Source organism: Dipodomys merriami, unplaced genomic scaffold (assembly GCF_024711535.1).
Source record: "Dipodomys merriami isolate MVZ:Mamm:240054 unplaced genomic scaffold, mDipMer1.0.p SCAF_352, whole genome shotgun sequence".
Classification (NCBI taxonomy): Eukaryota; Metazoa; Chordata; class Mammalia; order Rodentia; family Heteromyidae; genus Dipodomys; species Dipodomys merriami.
The window spans coordinates 842,337-848,336 of record NW_027205071.1 but is presented as its reverse complement, the minus strand read 5'-3'; positions in this window follow the sequence as shown (position 1 = coordinate 848,336).

The following is a 6,000-nucleotide window of genomic DNA, read 5'->3' as shown; positions in this document are numbered from 1 at the left end:
TTAGGCGGGGATTTACGGTTAGGATTAGGGTTAGTGTTAGGGTGAGGCTGAGGGTGAGGGATAGGGTTAGGATTAATTTTAGGGTTAGGCTTAAGGTGAGAGTTAGGTTGAGGTTTAGGGTAAGGGTTAGGGTTAGGAGTAGGATTAGGGTTAGGGTTAATGTGAGGGTTAGGGTGAGGGTTAGGCTTAGGTTGAGGTTTAGGGTTATGGGGAGGTTTAGGATTAGGGTTAGGTTTAGGATTAGGGTTAGGGTGAGGGTGAGTGTGTGTGTTAGTGTTAGGTTTAGGGTTAGGCTTAGGGTTAGGCTGAGGGTGAGTTTGAGGTTTAGGGTTAGGGTTAGGGTGAGGGTTAGGGTAAGAGTTAGGAGGACAGTTAGGAAGAGGGTTAGGGTTAGGATTAGGGTTTGGTGAGGGCTAGGGTGAGGGTGAGGTTTAGGTTTAGGTTTGGGGTGAGGGTGAGGGTTAGGGTATGTGTGAGAGTTATGGTTCGGTTTAATTTTAGGGTTAGCTTGACCGTTAGGATAAAGGTTATGGTGAAGGTGAGGGTTAGGGTTGGGTTGAGGGTTAGGGTTCGAATTAGGGGTTGAGTGAGGGTGACGGTGAGGGTTAGGTTTAGTGTTAGGGTTAGGGTGAGTGTAAGGTTTAGGGTTAGGATTAGGGTTAGGGTGAGGCTGAGTTTGAGGGTTAGGGTTAGGGTTAGTGTTAGATATAGGGTTAGGGTGAGGTTTAGGTTGAGTGTGAGGGTTAGGCTTAGGGTTAGGATTAGGTTTAGGGTTAGGGTTAGGGTTAGGGTTAGGGTTAGATTGAGGGTGAGGTTGGGGGTGAGCGTTAGGTTTAGTGTGAGTGTGAAGGTTAGGGTTAGGTTGAGGGTTAGGGTTAGGGTTATGGTGAGCGTGAGGGTTAGGGTTAGGTTGAGAGTTAGGGTAAGAGTTAGGGTTAATGTGAGGGTTAAGGTTAGGGTTAGGGTGAGGGCTAGGGTGAGTTTGAGGGTTAGGGTTAGAGTTAGATTAAGGTTTAGGGTTAGGGTTAGGGTGAGTATTAGGTTGAGGGTTAGGGTTACAGGGAAGGTTAGGATTAGGGTTAGGGTGAGGGTTAGGTTTAGGGTTAGGCTTAGGCTTAGGCTTAGACTTAGGCCGAGCATGAGGGTTTGGGTTCGGGTTCAGGTCCGGGTGAGGGTTAGGGTTAGGTTGAGAGTTAGGTTGAGGTTTAGGGTTAGAATAAGTTTAAGGGTGAGGGCTAGGCTGAGGGTTAGGGTGAGGGTTAGGGTTAGGGATAGGGTTAGGTTTAGGATTAGGGTTAGGGTGAGTGTGAGGGTTTGGATTAGGGTTATGGTTAGGCTTAGATTTAGGATGAGGTTTAGGGTTAGGGTTTTTTTAGGGTGAGGTTGAGGCTGAGGATTAGGGTTAGGTTTCTGGTTAGGTTTGGGGTTAGTGTTAGTGTTAGGGTTAGGGTTAGGGTTAGGGTGAGGGTTAGGATTAGATATAGGGTTAGGGGGAGGGATTGGGTGAGGTTAGGGTTAGGGGTAGTGTTAGGTTTAGGTTGAGGGTGAGGGTAAGGTTGAGGTTTAAGGGTAGTGTTAGGATTAGGGTCAGTGTGAGGAATAGTGTTAGTGTTAGGGTTAGTGTTAGGGTGAGGGTACGTGTTAGGGTGAGGTTATGGGTTAGAGTGATGGTTAGGGTTAGGGATAGGGTTATTGTTAGGTTTAGGTTATGGTTACGGATACGGTGAGTGTGAGGGTGAGGGTGAGGGTTAGGGTTAGGGTTATGTTGAGGTTTAGGGTTTGGGTTAGGGTTAGATTTAGGGTTAGGGTGAGGGTGAGGTTTAGGGTTAGGGTGACGCTTAGGGTTAGGGTTAGGGTCAGAGTTAGGGGAGGGTAAGGGTTAGTGTTAGGGTTAGGGATAGGATTATGTTTAGGGTTAAGGTGAGGGTCAGTGTGTTTGTTAGGGTTAGGTCTAGATTTAGGCTTAGATTTAGGCTGAGGGTGAGGGTGATGTTTTAGGGTTAGGATTAGGGTTAGGGTTAGGGGGAGGGATAGGATTAGGGTTAGGGTTAGGATTAGGGTTTCGGCAAGCGCTAGGGTGATGGTGAGGCTTAGGCTTAGAGTTAGGGTGAGGTTTATGGTTAGGGTTAGGGTTAGGGTGAGGGTGAGGTTTAGGGTTAGAGTTAGGGTTCGGGTGAGGCTCAGGGTGAGGGTTAGGGTTAGGGTTAGTGTTAGGTTTAGGTTTAGGGTTAGGGTGAGGGTTAGTGTGAGTGTTAGGGTTAGGTTTAGGGTTAGGGTTAGGCTGAGGGTGAGGGTTAGGTTTAGGGTTAGAGTGAGGGCTAGGATTGGGTGAGGGTTAGGGATTAGGTTAGCGTGAGGTTTAGGGTTACGGTGATAGTTAGGGTTAGTGTGAGGGTTAGTGTTAGGGTTAGAGTTATTGTTAGGGTTAGGGTAAGTGTTAGGGTGAGGGTTAGGTTTAGGGTGAGGGTTATGGTTAGGGTGAGGGTTAGGGTTATGATTAAGGTTATTGTTAGGTTTAGGGTTAAGGTTAAGGTGAGTTGAGGGTGAGGGTTACGGTTAGGGTTAGGATCAGGTTTAGGTTTAGGGTTAGGGATAGAATTAGGGTTAGGGTGACAGTGAGGTTTAGGGTTAGAGTTAGGGTTTGTGATAGGGTTAGTTTTAGGGTGAGGGTTAGGGTTAGGCTTAGGCTTAGGCTTAGGCTTAGGCCGAGCATGAGGGTGAGGGTTAGGGTTAGGTGATGGTTCTGTTTAGGATTAGTGTTATTGTTAGTGTTAGTGTTAGATTTACGGTGAGGGTGAGGGTGCAGGTGAGGGTTAGTGTTAGGGTTACGGTGGGGTTTACGGTTAGGGTTAGGATTAGGGTTAGGTTTAGGGTGAGGTTTAGATTTAGATTTAGGTTTAGTGTTAGGGTGAGGTTTTGTGTTAGAGTTAGGGTTAGGGTGAGGCTGAGGGTGAGAATTAGGTTTAGGATTAATGTTAGGTTTAGGCTTAGTTGAGGTTTATTTTGAGGGTGAGGGTTAGGGTAAGGGATAGGAGTAGGATTAGGGTTAGAGTTAGGGTGAGTGTGAGGGTTAGGGTTAGGGTTAGGGATAGGCTTAGGGTTAGGCTGAGGTTGAGGGTTAGGGTTAGGGTTAGTGTGAGGTATAGGGTTAGGGTTAGGGTGAGTGTTAGGGTTAGGTTTAGGGTTAGGCTGAGGATTAGGCTGAGGATGAGGAAGTGGGTTAGGGTTAGGATGAGGGTTAGGCGAGGGTAAGGGTTAGTGTTAGAGTTAGGGATAGGATTAGGTTTAGGGTTAGGGTGAGGGTCAGTGTGTTTGTTAGGGTTAGGTCTAGAGTTAGGCTTAGGTTTAGGCTGAGGGTGAGGGTGATGGTTAGTGTTATGGTTAGGGTTATTTTTAGGGTTAGGGTAAGTGTTAGGGTGAGGGTAAGGTTTAGGGTGAGGGTTATGGTTATGGTGAGGTTTAGGGTTATGGTTAAGGTTATTGTTAGGGTTAGGGTTACGGTTAAGGGGAGGTTGACGGTGAGGGTTACGGTTAGGGTTAGGATGAGGTTTAGGTTTAGGGTTAGGGATAGAATTAGGGTTATGCTGACAGTGAGATTTAGGTTTATTGTTAGGGTTTGTGATAGGGTTAGGGTTAGGGTGAGGGTTAGGGTTAGGCTTAGGCTTATGCTTAGGCTTAGGCCGAGCATGAGGGTGACGTTTTGGGTTAGATTGTTGGTTCTGTTTAGAATTAATGTTATTGTTAGTGTTAAGGTTACAGTTATGGTGAGGGTTAGCGTTAGGGTGCCATTTAGGGTTAGGGTTAGGGTTAGGGTTAGGGTGAGGGTGAGGTTTACGATTAGAGGAGTGTGAGAGTTAGGGTTAGGGTTAGGGATAGGCTGAGGGTTAGATGCGGGCGAGGGTTTAGGGTTAGAGTTAGGGTTAGAGTGACGCTTCGGGTTAGGGTTAGGGTGAGAGTTGGGGGAGGGTAAGTGTTAGTGTTAGGGTTAGGGATAGGATTAGGGTTAGGGTTAAGGTGAGGGTCAGTGTGTTTGTTAGGGTTAGGGTTAGGTCTAGGTTTAGGCTTAGGTTTAGGCTGAGGGTGAAGGTGATGGTTAGGGTTAGGGTTAGGGTTAGGGATAGGGGGAGAGTTAGGATTAGGGTTAGGGTTAGGATTAGGGTTAGGGCAAGGGCTAGGGTGAGGGTGAGGTTTAGGGTTAGAGTTAGGGTGAGGTTTATGGTTAAGGTTAGGGTTAGGGTGAGGGAGAAGTTTAGTGTTAGAGTTAGGGTTAGGTGAAGCTATGGGTGAGGGTTAGGTTTAGGGTTAGTGTTAGCTTTAGGGTTAGGTTTAGGGTGAGGGTTACGGTTAGGTTTAGCGTTAGGGTTAGGCTGAATGTGTGCGTGAGGTTGAGGGTTAGGGTGAGGATGAGGGTTAGGGTTAGGGTGTGGGCTAGGGTTGGGTGAGGGTTAGAGATTGGGTTAGCGTGAGGTTTAGGGTTAGAGTGTTGGTTAGTGTTAGTGTGAGGGTTAGTGTTAGGGTTAGGGTTATTTAAAGGGTTAGGGTAAGTGTTAGGGTGAGGGTAAGGGTTAGGGTGAGGGTTATGTTTAGGGTGAGGATTAGGGTTATGGTTAAGGTTATTGTTAGTGTTAGGTTTAGGTTTATGGTGAGGGTGAGGGTGAGGGTTATATTTAGGGTTAGGATGAGGTTTAGGTTTAGGGTTAGGGATAGAATTAGGGTTAGTGTGACAGTGAGATTTCGGTTTAGAGTTAGGGTTTGTGATAGGGTTAGGGTTAGGGTGATGGTTAGCGTTAGGATTAGGCTTAGGCTTAGGCTTTGGCCGAGCATGAGGGTGAGGGTTAGGGTTAGGGTGATGGTTCTCGTTAGGATTACTGTTATTATGAGTGTTAGGGTTAGAGTTACGGTGAGGGTGAGGGTGCAGGTGAGGATTAGGGTTAGGGTTAGGATGGGGTTTACGGTTAGGGTTAGGTTTAGGGTTAGGGTGAGGCTGAGGGTGAGGGATAGGGTTAGGATTATTTTTAGGGTTAGGATTAAGGTGAGGGTTAGGTTGAGTTTTAGGGTAAGGGTTAGGGTTAGGAGTAGGATTAGGGTTAGGTTTAGTGTGAGTGTGAGGGTTAGGGTGAGTGTTAGGCTTTGGTTGAGGGTTAGGGTTATGGCGAAGTTTAGGATTAGGGTTAGGTTTAGGATTAGGGTTAGGGTGAGGGTGAGTGTGTGTGTTAGGTTTAGGTTTAGGGTTAGGCTTAGGGTTAGGCTGAGGGTGAGTTTGAGGGTTAGAGTTAGGGTTAGGGTGAGGGTTAGGGTAAGAGTTAGGGGGACAGATAGGAAGAGGGTTAGGGTTAGGATTAGGGTTTGGTGAGGACTAGGGTTCGGGTGAGGTTTAGGTTTAGGTTTGGGGTGAGTGTTAGGGATAGGGTATGTGTGAGAGTTATGGTTCGGTTTAATTTTAGGGTTAGTTTGAGCGTTAGGATAAAGGTTATGGTGAAGGTGAGGGTTAGGGTTGGGTTTAGGGTTAGGGTTCGGTTTAGGGGTTGAGTGAGGGTGACGGTGAGTGTTAGGTTGATTGTTAGGGTGAGGGTTAGGATGAGGGTTACGGTTAGGATTAGGGTGAGGGTGAGGGCTAGGGTGAGGGTGAGGTTTAGGGTTAGGGTTAGGGTGAGGTTTAGGGTTAGGTTTCATGTTAGGGTTAGGGTGAGTGTAAGGTTTAGGGTTAGAGTTAGGGTTAGGGTGAGGCTGAGTTTGAGGGTTAGGGTTAGTGTTAGTGTTAGATTTAGGGTTAAGGTGAGGTTTAGGTTGAGTGTGAGGGTTAGGCTTAGGGTTAGGATTAGGTTTAGGGTAAGGGTTAAGGTGAGTGTGAGCGATATGGTTAGGGTTCGGTTTAGGCTTAGGGTTAGATTGAGGGTGAGCGTTAGGTTTAGTGTGAGTGTGAGGGTTAGGGTTAGGTTGAGGGTTAGAGTTAGGGTTACGGTGAGCGTGAGGGTTAGGGTTAGGTTGAGAGTTAGGGTT